Source organism: Pongo pygmaeus, chromosome 15 (genome assembly GCF_028885625.2).
Source record: "Pongo pygmaeus isolate AG05252 chromosome 15, NHGRI_mPonPyg2-v2.0_pri, whole genome shotgun sequence".
In the NCBI taxonomy this organism is placed as follows: Eukaryota; Metazoa; Chordata; class Mammalia; order Primates; family Hominidae; genus Pongo; species Pongo pygmaeus.
Window position 1 is genome coordinate 64,274,424 of NC_072388.2, and position 15,919 is coordinate 64,290,342.

At 36.9% G+C, this 15,919-nt stretch overlaps 1 protein-coding gene across 7 annotated transcripts in view; it reads left to right on the forward strand.

Moving 5' to 3' along the window:
- FUT8 (fucosyltransferase 8) overlaps window positions 1-15,919 on the forward strand; it is a 456,741-nt gene that overhangs the window by 158,084 nt on the left and 282,738 nt on the right. For 5 of the 7 annotated variants that reach the window (XM_054449587.2, XM_054449583.2, XM_054449582.2 and 2 more), the window contains 2 exons: window positions 8,445-8,542; window positions 13,684-13,747. The gene's annotated coding sequence lies outside the window, so the exon portion shown is untranslated. Of the gene's footprint in view, window positions 1-8,444; window positions 8,543-13,683; window positions 13,748-14,931; window positions 15,036-15,919 lie in introns of all 7 variants that reach the window. The other 2 variants (XM_063651682.1, XM_063651679.1) reach the window with 2 other exon arrangements.

Sequence of the window (15,919 nt, forward strand, 5' to 3'; positions counted from 1 at the left end):
AGAAGAGTCACTTGCTCCTGGGAGGCAGAGGTTGCAGTGAGCTGATGTCCCACACTGCACTACAGCCTGGGTGACAGTGAATGAGACTCTGTCTCAAAAAAAAAAAAAAAAAAACCCAAAAGAAAGTAAATTTTGAGTTTGTTACTAAACTTGGTGAATATAAGCTGCATTTTTTAGTTTCCAGTAAATCAAGGTGCAATGTAATGATTGTACATTTTATGTTGAAGAGTTATAGGAAAATACCTTTATTTTATAATAATGAAGGAACAGGACTTTTTGGATTGGAAAGGAATGTTTTGATAATAGATTAAATTAAAAGATTAAAAAAAATTTTTCTTCTGAAAATTTTTTTTCTTCAACCAGACAAGATACCATTTTTTCAAATACATACATTTTTTAAAATGGTATCTTGTCTGGTTGAATTATTAGAATGTTTTTGGCATGTTTAGTAGCAAGTGGTAAGGTCAATTGAAATACAAGCTGAAAAATTCTGATGGCCCCTGGAAGATGGCAGTATAGGCTTTTCATCTCAGAATTTTAGATCTGGAGGAGACCTTTAAAATTTATTCCAATTCCTTCATTATAGGAGAATATCTAGAAGTCTAGGGATAATGATATGTTATTTCTGAGATCACATAGTAAATTGCTGTTTAGAGCTGGGACTAGTACTAAGCCTCTTCGTTTCTATTTCAGGATTAGTTTCTCAATGCCAGAATGTGTTTCTTGAAAGGCACGATAACCGGATCCTGGGCTCCTCATATCTTACCTAAATTAGTGCAACTAAGGCAGTGTGACATATTTATATTGGTATTTTTATAAAGGCACAGAAACAGACATGATTTATTCAGTATCACAGGGATAGTGTTAGGTCATAAGACCCCTGACCTGTTGATTCTACCTCTTTATCTTACCCATTAAGAGATAGCTTAGAGATAGTAGCCAGAATATCCAATGGTTATGAACTATAGATTGGGAGCTGGAAGCGGAGCTGGTACTAGAAACCATAAAAACGCCAGATGATGTTTGTGGTGTGGTGAAGAGTGCTGGGATGATGCGGGCAGGGGGTGATGAAAGCTTTGGTCATGAGTAAGTGAGTCTAGAACCTATTGAATGGGGGGCGGAATAAAGGAGGCAATGGAGCCACCATCAAACTCATCCTTATCAGGAGGATAGGTTGTTCTGTTCTCATTCCCTATAGCATATTGCTACTTGCCAGCTAGGATTTAGAATAATCATAGACAATAATGAAATAAAATACATCTGATATCCGCACAATATTTTAAGCACAGTACTCATAAATATTGTACTATTTGATCCTTGCAGTATCCTTGTGAGATAAGTAGAAGAGATATTGGTGAGTAGAAAATATTAAGTATAATATGTGTTAAGGTAGTGTGCTAGAAACCACTAAGAGGGATATAAAGGTGAATAGACACAAGCTCTGTTCTCATGGTGTGCCCAATCTTTTGGGGATGGGGTGGGAAAAATAACCAGTTACAATGTATAGGAAGTTGAAAAGGATTTAGAAATTCAAACTGTGTCCCATGGGAATTTAGAAAGCGTGATGGTATTGTAACAGAAATTTTGGTATTTTGCCTTCTTAATTCAGACTAACTGAAAGGATAATGACTATAAAAGCATCTGGACTGTAATAGATACTGATACGATTTTCCTTTATAATTTTCAGATTATTTTTTATTTTAGGTGATTTTACACAGCTATTTATATGAATGAATTTATGAATTAAGGATGACAGAAATCACTTAAATTGTTTTAGTGATTTTTGGCATATTAGCCTGGTTTGAGAAGGAGGAAGAAAACAAAGGAATTGATTTTGTAATGTCAAACAGAACTTACAAATTTAGGACAGATTTACTTAGACCACTATGAATAAATAAATAGATCCTTTTAATTGGTAAGAAACTAGACAAAATTTAATATAGTTGATTTAGTACTAGTTTATGTTGATGATGCAGACAACTTCACCAAAGGAAGGAGAGTAGTGAATAAATTAGTTATAACTTATTTTACTGTAAAGTAATGTTAATTGTCTGAATAATTATAGGAAACATTTGCTTACCAATAAATATGACTTTGACAGTCTTACATTGATGAATTCGTTTTTGTTGAAATAGTGGACAAAACAGACTTTTTCCTTTTTTTCACTTATTCCTAGAATCCATTTTAGTCTCTAGTTTTTGTTAGTATGTATCACCTACCTTAAGTATTTTTCTTTTTGCCAAAACAGAAAGAATGTAGCTTCCATTGATATATTGGAGTCACTTAGAATATCAATATCAACACTACAGAGAAAGGAGAAGGAAAGGAAGCAATATACCATTGTCAGTGTGCTTTTCTCCTCTGAGGCTTTCATCCTTCTTGTGTTTTCTCTCTTAACATTGGCCCATAGCTAGAAGACATTGAGGTCCTGCCTTACTGCTTTTTTATCTTAGCCATGAGCAGCATACCCCATACTATATTTAGGTTGATAAATTTTCAATAGTAAAATTCTTCATAGTGAGCAGCCTCTTCTAGGCTGTCGTCACCCCTGCCTTACCCTATTTCACTGTGGAAAGCTCACTTTCTTGGTTGAAGCATCTCCCTGTTTGAAGTCCAGTTTTGGGGAAACCTAGAATGGCCTTAGGACCATCAGTGTTACGAGACTCAGTAGTGCCTGAGTCATACTTAGCTTTTAAAACATGTTTATAGCTTTCACTTTTTATGGGTAAATAGCCCTTTTATTATCAACACAGTACTTTTCTCTTTTTCTTAAAAATGACCAGTTTCACCACTGATAGAGTTTATTTTTGTCATCTGTTAAACATGTTTTCCCATGACTTTGGTTTCTTCTTCATTTCATATGTGATTTTGTGTGTATATGTATGCATGTGTGTGTGGTTTTCTTTTTTAGAACAAGATGTATTTCTTTGAAGATGAGACTCAATGGACCATTTGCTCTTTTTCTTTCCTCACCTAGGGTACCTTCAGTTTAGCTCACAGTCTTCTTTCTTCCTAACGGTGTGGGTAAAAATGACTGACTCTGTTCAACATTACAGATTGAAAATAAAACCTGTGATTCCTTAGCCTCTTTTTTTATACTTCTTTATTTTAAAGTCTTAACATTTTTCTTTCTTTATGCTTTCTTTTTTCTATCATGGAGATAACTTAAGATGTTTATTTAGTTCTATAGGTATTCTGTTTCTCCTGAAGACTTCTACTTATCGTTTTACTTCTCTTCCTTTATTATGTTCATGTTCAGTTAGCCTACAGCAGATCTTGTAACGTTCGACTGAATTCTAGTGCCACTAATGATAAGCAAGTATAGCATTTCTTCTTCAGTGAATAATTTCTTCCATATATTTGACGTGGATATGATATTATATGCTGCACTTTTGGTTGTATCTTTTCAGGTATATTTCTTTTTCTCAGAGAAATCTTTCAGTTTGTATCTTTTCTAAAATGGGGTTTTTCTTACGTTGGGTTTTTATTATTGCTGATTACTGGATATTGTTTATTCTTTGGATGCTGTTGATATTCACCTATCATGAAGGTAAACTTTCGTGGTTAATCATTTTTTTCTATTACGTAATGAAGCAGGATATTTCCCTGACTCCTTTGTGGGACTTGCAACAGGGGTGCCTTGTTTACCCAGCCCACCACCCTTCCACCCTTCCACCCTTTTTTTTTTTTTTTTTTTTTTTTTTTGAGACGGAGTCTCGCTCTGTCGGCCAGGCTAGAGTGCAGTGGTGCTCACTGCAAGCTCCGCCACCTGGGTTCATGCCATTCTCCTGCCTCAGCCTCCCGAGTAGCTGAGACTACAGGCGCCCGCCACTGTGCCCCGCTAATTTTTTGTATTTTTATTAGATGCGGGGTTTCACCGTGTTAGCCAGGATGGTCTTGATCTCCTGACCTCGTGATCTGCCCGCCTCAGCCTCCCAAAGTGCTGGGATTACAGGCATGAGCCACCGCACCTGGCCCCAGCCCACCACTCTTAACTCTTGTGGAAGGGAATGCTCAAGTGAACGGGTGTGGGAATTGGAGTGAATGAGTCCTGAAACCAGCTGGCTGCTTTGGCGCCAGAGGGCTCAACCTCCACTCACTCAGACCCACTGAGTTCTACCCCTCGCAGGAGGGAGTGTGCATATGAGTGGGTGCCGGAACGGCCGGATGCTTTAGCCACAGCAGGAGTGAACTCTCTGCAGGCCCCACAGCAGTGTCCAGGAGCGGGTGCCTGTGACTATTGAAGCTCCAGAGGGTGTGTTACAGTGCTCTTTTAGCTCTGCTGTCCGTGGACAGCTTAAGTGTTAACAGCTCAGTGGACCCTTTGCCTTTTTTTTGTGAAGTGGCTGCCCTCTGCCAGTGAGGGCAAAGGGCCACTGTGAAAGCCTTTTGTATCCACACTTGTGGCTCCTGAGCTCTTGTCTGGCGCCCAGGAAAAATGAGGTTGCATGAATGAATTGAAGGATGGTAAATGCAGGGGATTTTATTGGAAATGAAAGGGACTCTTAGTGGAAATGGAAGCTGAAAAGGGGACAGGGTGGGTAGGTAATCTTCCTCTGGGAAGTTCAGCCATCTCTGGCAAGATTCTTCTCTGTAATAATGCCATCAAGCTGTCCTTCTGAAGTCAAGCCACCTCTCTCCAATATCTAGCCATAGTCTTGTCTACCAGCTGAGTCTGGGGTTTTTATAGGCACAGGATGGGATGGAGCAGGGCCCTGGGTGGTTTAGGAAAAGGCAGCATTTGAGCTGGAAAACAGAGATATAAGTTCTCACTTTGGGCCATGGTTACAGGCTTTTTGGCTTGAGGATGAGGTTTTGCTGGGGACCTGCCATTTTCTGCCTAGAATTTCTCTCTCCCCCATTCCTGTCAATGATATGCGTTTCTTAAATACCTTTAGTTTCTCCTATGGTAATATTTTGTTTTCATATGAGTTCCTTCTCATTCTTAGATCCTATTTATGCTTCTTTGCTTTAGGATAACTTATTGACATATAAGTGGTATTTATTGAATACATCTAATTTTTAGAAAATTTCAGCATTCAGTACTGTTACAAAGTTAATTAAGTTCGTAGTCCCCCTTTAAAATACAGTGTTTCCAGGTAAGATGGGCTAATAGGGATGGTCTTTCCACCCAAGACAACTAAAGAATGGGACGAAATAATGAAACAACAGTTCTCAAGACGTTTGCCATCAAGCAGCAAAAGACATTGATCCCCAAGGGATGGGAAACAAATTAGGCGAGATCATGCGGTTGCTCTAGCTCCCGCCTAGAGAGGGTTTGTAGGGATGGAACAAAGCAGTGGAACCCAGGAGGAACCTAGAGATTTCTCTGTATTGAAGAGGTAGAGCTAGCTGGGAGATTGGGGGGGCCAAGGCAGCTAGAGTTCACAAGGTAGAGTATGAGAGAGGAGAAAGTTGCAAGAGACAGAACTTCACAGATCTGTAGAAATTCCTTTCAAGAATTCAATTGACTACTGATCAATACATGCCTGTAAGGAAACTATAGGAAGCCGCGGAAGAACCACCAAAAAGGAATTGAGGGAATAATACAACACTTAGAGCTCACACATGGCTAGGAGTAGGGCCTGAATCCATCAGACAAAAAAACTTCATAATTCAACAGGTTTGTCAGGTAGAGGACTTCCAACATTCTAGTTTTTATATCTAGATGTTCAACTTGGCTCTTTTTTATCTGTGTCTTAATATACTTAACCTTTCTTCTGGCTTTTAGTACATATGGAACAGATATATAATAACTTTTAATGTCCTAAGTCTCCTAGTTCTATCAACCCTGTCATTTCTGGGTTGGTTTTGATTGATTGATAGCTCTCCTTCTGGCTCTATTTTCTTGCCTTAGTTTTTTTAACCTGCTTGTTAATTAATTGATGCATATCAGGCATGTAAAATAAGACATTGTAAATTGTGCCTTGTTGGGTGCTGGACATTTTTATATTCCTATATTCTTTTTTTTTAAGAGATGGGGTCTTGCTCTGTTACCTGGGCAATAGTGCAGTAGCATGATCATAGCTCATGGCAGTATTAAGCTCTTGGGCTCAAGTGATCCTTCTGTTGCAGCCTCTCGAGTAGTTGGGACTACAGGTGCGTACCACCAGCCCTGGTGCCTGCGGATATTTTTGAACTTTTTCCTGGTCTGTATTGAAGTTGTTTGAAAGCGTTTTTAAACTTTTAGGTATTGCTTTTAATCTTTGTTAAGTGTAACCACTTAATTTAATTTTCCCCACTACTGAGGCAAAACCCTTCTGAATATTTTATGCTTCATGAATTGTGAGACTTTTCCATTCTGGCTGTTGGTTACAGATGTTAAATTGAGGATCAGATTCTCCTTTCATGGCTTGTTTTTAAGCTCTGTTGGGATCATTATAGAGTAATCTTTATTCTAGGGCAAATTTAGCCCTCCTGAGGCCTGTACCTATGGCCTAGAGTGTAAAGAGATGTCTCTACTGTGGCTGGATGGAACTCAGATGTCTCCGAGCTCGGTGTCAGCCCGGAGTTGTTCATATTATAGCTCCTGGCGGATGTTTTTTGTCTGACTTTATGGAACTTCACCCTAAGCATGTGTAGATTAGTATTTAGTTGATGACTCAAGTGGACCCCAATGTACATGTCTGTAGCTTTTTTCTGCTTAAGTTTCTCCTTTCTGGTATATCATTCTAGTAATTCTTGCCACCTTCACTGTTCCAAACTCCGTTCTTTTCAAGTTAGCAAGACTGCTGTATTCTGCTTTGAATTTCCCTGTTGGCAATAGTGTCTAGAACATGTCTCTAGGCAGAAAGCCAGGGTGGTCATAGGCCTTATCTAGTTTGTTTTCTTGTTTCAGGGAACACACATCTACACTAATTGTTGTTCGCTGTCTGGAAACTGTCATGCATTTTGTCTGGTCTTGCAGTTGCTTACCATCTGAGGGTAAATCTGTTACCAGTTATTCCATAATGGCTGGAAGCATACATTTCACACTGTTGGATTATTGAGGAGTTTGGCAAAGACTTTTGGGTGAAGTTACAGGAAAGAATTACAATAAACCTTCGCTGATTTTAGACTTGATGGCTATTTAGTAATTGTACGTTTATGGGCTTTGGGAGTAGTTGACTCTGCCTTCTTCAAATAGATGTATGAGATAATGTAAATAATAAAGCATTATACAAGCTGGGCATGGTGGCTTATGTTTGCAATCCCAGCACTTTGGAAGGCTGAGGCACGAGGATTACTTGAGCCCAGGAGTTTGATACAGCCTGGGCAACATAGCGAGACCCAGTCTCTACAATAAAGTAAAACAAAATAAATTTTAAAATCTTTAAAAAAAAGTAAATAGTTGTATTACCTTTGTGGTGGGAGGAGTTTAAGTTGGTGATATTGCTTTTATATTAGTTGTAATTGCCTAAAATTGTTTTTAGTAGACTTTGATGTCATTGGAGAAAAACTGCTTCTCACAATTAATAATGTCAATCAGAGAAAAATCTCATGTTGTTGATATAAGAGTAAAGCGAGTGGCAGAAAGACACATTTCTATAGAATGTGTTGTGTCTTTGTACTGTTCTTGGGTTTTTGTACTTGGTGACTTGCGCATATTACACACTCAGTGAACATTTGATGTGCGAATCTTTATTAAGGCCATTTCACTTTTCAGTTAATCATATTGATTACTAACTGTGTGCCAAACATGATACTGGATGAAGGAGAGGCAGCAACAAATGAAGTAGGAGAAGGGTCCCTGATCAAAAGACTGCATGAGATGGTGCATGTATAAGGCAGCAAAATATTCTAGTGAAGATTAATGGAGTATAGAATGATTATGTCAGCTCTCAGGCAGGGAGGTATAGAGGGGCTGGATTTTGAGAAAGTTGATGGATATGCATTTATTGATAAAGGAGAAAAAAATCCCTGTTTTTTAAAAAAAGGAATGTTGTATTGCAGGGCGACAGCTGAGAATAAACAAATTGTTCTATGGAAAGAAAGCAAAATTAAATTGGCTTTAGTGGAAGTTTGCGTAGAAGATAGTAAGAAACTAGGTTATAGAGCTAACCGAGGTGTCATACAAAATCGAGGGGAAATACAAAAGATTTTGAGCTTTGGTCTGAAAAGAGGTACACTTCTGAATGCCTTTTATGTTAAAAGATAGACAAAGTTAAAGAATTTTATATTCACAAAGCAAGTTATATGAGCACTAACTTATTTTAAGTTGAACTATGAAGCAAATTAAGCCACTGAGTGTTACTGAGTTTGGGTATAATTTGCAAAATGAAAACCCATTTTTTGTCGACATTTGGAAAGTGCTACTTACAGAATAAGTCAATGTACAAAATAAGTGAATTTGCATGTTATGACTGGCTACATAAAGAAAAGTTAAAGGCATTTAAAAAATTATATAATAATGCTAACTGAAGCTTGAGTAGGGCTGAATTTCATATATTTTTATTTTGTTTCAGGTTGCTGCTTTTGCTCAGAGGACATCCATGACCCTAATGGTCTTTTTGTTCAAGATAAAGTGATTTATTGCCTTTGTTGATTAACTGGACAAATTCAGGTTAGTGTATTTTGTGGACAGCACTTCCTTGTTCTAATTATATGTTAATATTTTGAGAAATAGATAATTTTGTGGTTAAAGCTACATGTTATGTACCAGTAAAGCAGAAAGGCCAAGTCAGTCTAAACTCTGTTGAATTGTGTATTAGTTAAGAAACATTTTCTTACTGCCTACTATATACAATATTCACTGCATAAATTGAAAATATTTTACTTCCTTTTAAATAGTTTTGTACTTTAAATTATGGGGCTGGATAAAACAAATTGTGGTTGAATGCAGTACACTGAACTTTTGGCATCGTTGTGTGGCATATTTGGTGCTAAAAATAAGCAACTCATCTTAAACATTTCTGACATTTTTAGTAGCTGGCTTTTAAAGGTATTCTTGTCCAGATTTCAGTCCTACATTAACATTTTTATTTATTTTTAGTGTTCATTCTATTAATTTTGACAAATATATATCGCCACAATTAAAACATTCTCTGAACCTTCCAAATTTGCTCATGTTGCCTATTTGTAGTTAACCTCTCCTTATACCTCAATCCCTAGCAATCACTGATCTGCTTTCTATCCCTATAATTTGCCTTTTCCAATATGTCATTTAATTGGAATCATCTAATATGTAGTTTTTAAATCCTGGCTTCTATGACTTAGAATAATATGTTTGAGGTTTATTCATGTTGCTGTGTGCATCAGTAGTTGTGTATCAGTAGTTTGTTCTTTTTTATTGCTGATTAGTGTTCCACTTTATGGATATACCATAATTAGTTTATTCGTTTACCTGTTTATGGATATTTAGGCTGTTTCTAGTTTTTGATGATCATAAAACTGCTGCAATCGTACATTAAAAAAAAAATGTGACTCTATGTTCTTTAAAAAATTTGGCGGGGCGTGGTGGCTCAAACCTGTAATCGCAGCACTTTGGTTGGGAGGCTGAGGCGGGCGGATCATGAGGTCAAGAGATCGAGACCATCCTGGCCAACATGATGAAACCTCATCTCTACTAAAAATACGAAAATTAGCTGGGTGTGGTGGTGCACGTCTGTAGTCCCAGCTACTTGGGAGGCCGAGGCAAGAGAATCACTTGAACCCAGGAGGCAGAGGTTGCGGTGAGCCGAGATCGTGCCATTGCACTCTAGTCTGGTGACAGAGCGAGACTCCGTCTCAAAAAAAAAAAAAAAAATTTTTTTTGCATTGATGCATGTTAGGTGTACATATTTATTTTCAGGGTACATGTGATAATTTGATACCTTTATGTAATAAAATTAGGGTAATTGGAATATCCATTAACTTAAATATTCATTTTTTCTTTATATTAAGAAAATTTGAATTATTCTCTTCCCTAGCTATTTTGAAATGAACAGTCAACTAAGTAAGGTTAACTATAATCACCCTATTGATCTATTGAACACCAGGTCTTATTTCTTCTAAGTGTATGTTTGTACCCATTAATCAACCTTTCTTCATCCCCTGACCGCATATATTTTTTACTAATAGAAATTACTTTTTGTTGTTGCTAATGTTAAAGCACTGTGATGATTTAACTATTGCCTTTTAGGCTGTGGTTGCATTTCTTTTTAAAAATGTTATTAAAACATAATGAGAACACAATTTAACAGACATTGTGGCTAGGGGAAGAAACTTGCAATTTATGGTCATTTTGAGTATAGAAAGAGAAATGATGTAAAATTATTAGAAAGGGGATCTATTGGAACTTGTGGTGTTCCCTGATTTTGGAGATACTAGGTAGCCTTCTTGAATATAGTGGTAGTGTAGCAGGACGAGCTGCAGACAAAACCTCTCAGACACTGAGTTGTAGAAGGAAGGGCTTTATTCAGCTGGGAGCATCGGCAAGCTACTGCCTTAAAATCTGAGCTCTCCGAGTGCACAATTTCTGTCCCTTTTAAAGGCTCACAACATTAAAGATTTCACATGAAAGGGTTGTGATTGATTTGAGCAAGCAGGGGGTACGTGATAGGGGCTGCATGCACTGGTGGTCAGAGTGAAACAGAACAGAGCAGGGAGTTTCACAATACAGTGCCTGAAATCTATGGGTAACATCGGGTTCTAAGTCATGAGTTGATTTTTAACTACTAGGTTTAGGCCAGGCAGGCCCAGGCCTGGTTTTGGGCCTGGCGCCGGACTGCCTGTCTTTGATTTCACTTCCTTGTTTTTTTTTCTTAAAACAGGTACTGAGTATAAAACCATATAAAACAATATGAGAGGGTCTCTCTCTTCCCTCAGTAGATGAGAAATATACAGGTAGATTAATAACGTCAAGCCTCATATAGGTAGCTTCAAAAGTCATCTAGAAGAGTCAGGTAAATTAGAATTCTATATTAAAAACATACTTGAGGGTAAAGGTTGGGCATGGAAAAGTCAATGTAAACTTTCTTGAATGAATATGTAGGATGAAAGTGATAGAAACTGTCTTTCTGCCTTGGGGAAATTAATGACCTCAAAAAGTAGCTTGAAACCCTATTTGAATATTTATAAGGAAACTAGTTCATTATTTGTTATAGAAATAAAAAGGTCTTGAGAAAGTATTATGCTCTGACTCAGAAAATGGTGGATGGTTTAGACTCTAGCTTCTAAGCTTGGACACTAAAAGACTTACTGCAACTTTAAATTGTTTTCTTGTTTCTGAACATTTTTAGATGAATTATGTAACTTTCATAGTATCTCTATAGATAAGTGGCCTGCTGTATTGTGTTCTCAGAAAACATTTTTTTAAAACCTTATTTTCCTTTCATTTCTTTTTTTTTTTTTGAGACAAGAATCTCTATCTGCCACTCAGGCTGGAGTGCAGTGGCTCAATTTCCACTCACTGCAACCTTCACTTCCTGGGTTTAAACAGTTCTCATGCCTCAGACTCCCAAATAGCTGGGATTACAGATGTGCGTCACCACGCCCAGCTAATTTTTGTATTTTTAGAAGAGATGGGGTTTCGCCATGTTGGCTAGGCTGGTCTCAAACTTCTTGGCTCAGCGGTCTGCCCACCTCAGCCTCCTGAAGTGCTGGGATTATAGATGTGAGGCACTGTGCCCGGTCAGAGAACATTTCTTAAATAGACAAAACGTTTTAGGCAGAGTCAGAGCATTTCAGAGATATTTCTGAAAGAGAATAGTTATCTGTTCAACGGGCAAGTGCAACACAGAGTCAAAGATAATGCTGTGCTCAGAAGTCATGATTTCTTCAGGATTTTAGGGTATTTAGATTTTAAACCACAATTCTAAGGTCAATATGTAAAGTATTTATGAAAATAAAAGCCATATTTAAATTTAAATTTAATATACTTTAATTCACATAAAATATTTTGAGGTTGTTACAAAATAAAAAAATTTAGATTTTTCTAGCTATATATTCAATATCAGCATATTTTTTTCATATTTGAAAATTGAGATTCTATCTTGTACCGTTTAAATAGTAGCCTGTTTAATTTAAAATTAACTGTAAAAGAAATAAACAAAAACTGAGTTTTTGTAAATAATATTAAATTGAATAATTTGACTTTATTCCACCCATTAGGTTAAGCAATGATCCCAGGATAAAGAGAGAGAGAGAATGATGAGTAAAATGAACTCTACACTGCAATGTCTCTAGATAGCTGTATGAGTAAAAGCTTACCATCTCAGCTCTTGGGTCTTTATTTTCTTATTTTAAAAAAAGGCGTTAAGGTCCACATTAAAGTCAGGTATAATTGGTAAAGTTTAAAACTGCTAGTCTCTTTTATTTCATGAACACTGCCAGGCCTTGGAAATTATTGATAAAACTTGATTCACTGTGAGAAACAGTCAAAAAATAATAAAAAAATAGCATTTTATTTTAAAGTTAAAGAATAATAAAATAAAAATAAAAACTTGTTTGAGATACTTTTCTAGAAATGGAACATTTTGAAATGAAAATAGGATCCAAACATATAAGTATTTACTTTTGGATATTTGATATATAGGCTTATTATAAGATTGTGACTCAGCTGAAGTGGTTTTAGTTTATACAGATTTTTGAGAGAAGAAAGTACACCTTTTTGTTCTGTATGTTTTCTCTGGAAACATCTTCTCATTGTATTGTACCAATTTTGTCTTGATTCTCTAAGAATCTTTTTATTCTCTTAGGACAAAGGAAATAGGTATTGAGAGAGATTTCTCTTCAATCTATGGATCTCTTCTGTTTCTGCACATTCGCTGAGCAGAGTACTGATAGCTTTTGTTGGGGGCTATCTTTTTCAAAGAAATCTGTTTAGCAAACAGCCTAGGAAGATAGAAATAGTGCTTCCATTAGGACAGATGGCACTTTCTTTGCTGTCCAGGGTAATTAAGATAATCCCTCTAGGGAAAAAGGTTGGGCATATTTGCTTGTAGCTCCTTTTAAAGATTGGAGTTTCATTAAGCTCAGGTTTTCTTGTCCTGTAATGCAACCCACAGTATGTGCACTTGGTTTTCCTTTCATTGGCTTTTAGGAATTAGAGCTTGAGGAACCAGTACAAAATATGGTACTCTGTCTATGCTATTGTTGTGAGTAGTAAACTGTTCTTGGTTTCTGATCTAGGAGTGTCATAACTTCTGCCAGGATTATCTGATGCTAGCTTACCGGATACCACTAACACATCCTATTGATAAAACAAAGCTGAGTTAATTGCTTATTGTGGTAAGGGAGAACACCTAAAAAAAACTTTGGTAGGGTCTTAGAGAGGTCAAAATTTGAGAATTTGAAGTTTGGTTTAAGTTGGATCTTTCAGTGGTGGCGATGAGGCTTGATTAGGATTGGGTAGGTATCATGATAAAACAGTTTAGGTTTGGTGGAAACAGTAAGATTTTGAAAACCGCCGAAGAATTGATGGGTCTTTCCAGAAGGTCTGTAATGAACAATCATATTATATTTCTGCTGTCTCCTAGAAAACTTTTGAAAACTGCCAAAGAGTTGATGGGTCTTTCCAGAAGGTCTGTAATGAACAATCAAAATCACATTATATTTCTGCTACTTCCTAGAATAGCAGTTATGCTAATTAAGACAGTGGACTGGTAAAGTCATGTTAGTGTACCTAGAAAGCTGTGTGTGTGAGTGTATAAGTTTTCTAGGGCTGCTATAACAAAGCACTGTGAACTGCGTGGCTTAATATAACAGAAATTTATTCTTTCACAGTTTTGGAGGTTAGCAGTCTGAAATCAAGGTGTTGGCAGGGCCACACTCTCTCTGAAGGCTCTAGGTAAGAATCCTTTCCTTCTTCTTTTAGCTTATGGTTGATGCCAGAAATCCTTGGTATTTCTTGACTTTTGGTAGCATAACTCCAATCTCTACCTCAGTATTCACATGACATCTTCCCTCTGTGTGTGTTTGTGTTCAAATGTCCTTCTTATAAGGATTCCAGTCACGTATTAGGGTCCATCCTAATCCAGAATGACATTATACCAACTTGATTATATCTGCATAGACTCTATTTCCAGCAGTTATACATTTTGGGAGGACACTTATTCAACTCAGTGTAGGGGACATGTAGTTTCAGTCTTCAGTGTCCAAACTGTATGTAGGTACAGTGTTTGCTCTCAGTGTCCATGAAACTATGGCAGACTGATGTTAGCTTGCATGTAGGGTAAAATCTTAGGTTCTTCAGAGATCTTGACAACAGCATGGTATAGTAGAAAGAAAACCAATCTGGAAGTCAGAGTACCTTAGTTCTGCTCTGTTAATAACTAGCTTAAGAAAGTTATTGTCTTCTTCAGCTATTAGTTTGTTAACTGATACACCAGGAGTTCAGTCTAGGTCCTGCTGCTTGCTGCATAGAAAGCCAATCACTGAGACAATGAGTATTGCCAAGGAAGAAGGCTTTAATCAGGTGCGGCAGCTGAGAAGATGGGAGCTCGGTCTCAATTCCATCTCCCTGACTGAATAAAACCAGGGTTTATGGCAGGGAAGACATAGATTATAACAATGTGTAAGAAAACAGAAACTTGGGAGGGGCAAGGAAGCAATAATGATGAATGAGGGGTCTGGCATCTGGTGGGGTGATCTGGTTTCAGTTCTTTGATACTTTTTGTGCCAAAAGGACTGTCTGTGGGACTATTGGGTTGGTTTCGATTTCCTCATAGATAAAATTTGAGGCCTGAGGAAGAGAAGAGTAAACCAAATGATCTTTAAGACATTTCTAGTTCTCAGATTCTAAAGTTTTATAATTACTGAGTGCCTGCTACATACCGTATTAATATTAGTCTTGTTGGAGTCACAAAAAGGGAATAGAAAATGCTTTAAGTGCTAATCAGATAGGCTATAACTTGTGAATGTAGCTTGCGTAAATTAATTTGTTTTGTTTATTTGGGTGAAGCTAATTAATGAAGACATTAGGTAAACATGATGTTTGCCCTGATCTCTCTGACTTACCATTTTGTTTTTCAGCTTGAATAGTGTATTTGGAAGAAGAGCATTCTTCAGGTCACTTAAAGTTAGAAAAATGCTGCACGCTCAGGCTGAGTTCACAAAATGAAATAACCTTTCCTGAAGTGAATATGAGAATGTGGTTCCCCTTCCCCCTTCATTGCCCATGTTTGTCTGTCATGTCATTCTTGTGGTCAAGAGATTTTAGAAAAATTCTTACTAGAGAATGGTAATAGTACTGTGAGGTGGAGCATGGTGTTAGAATTCTAGGTGTAAGTGAATCATGTGCTATTGAATTTTCTTTGTGTTTTAAATAGGTCACTGTAGTATTGTATTTGAATTCTTTGTTTGAATCATGTTGGAAGTATGTAATAATTACTTCACAGAGATATTGTGGGCACTGAAAAATTCTTTGGTACTACCAAAACCCTCTGTGGTCGTGTATGTGCTTGTTCTTTGAAGTTACAAATGAACAATGACTACATATTGATGATAAGTATAAATACAGATTGAACCAGTGTTTGTAGATCTGGACAAAAGTTACTGAAGTAGGAGAAAAGAGGGATTTTTATTCATTCCATATGGAAGAAATTCAAAACCATATACCAGGGGGAGATAGGATTGTCTCACCACTTAACTTAAGGATCTTCCTGTATGTAGCCCTTCCATCGCACACAAATTGTACTAAGTGTTTTCATAGTGGATATTTGGGCAATTCAGAGACTCTCACTAGATGTTGTAAGAATGGTAATGTATTTAATTAATTTTAGAAGATACATTAGAATATAGAATTAACAGTAACACTCCAGCAATACCTGAAATAAAATGTGTTAAAACAGAATATAGAAATTAAATAGACATTATAATTACAATAATAAAAAGATATACCTCTATCATATTTCTATTCACATTTCTATTCTAGTCAATTAAAAGAGTAGGAGAATTTTTTATCTTTCTTTCTTTATTAATTTTTTTGAGACAGGGCCTCACTCTATTGCCCAGGCTGGAG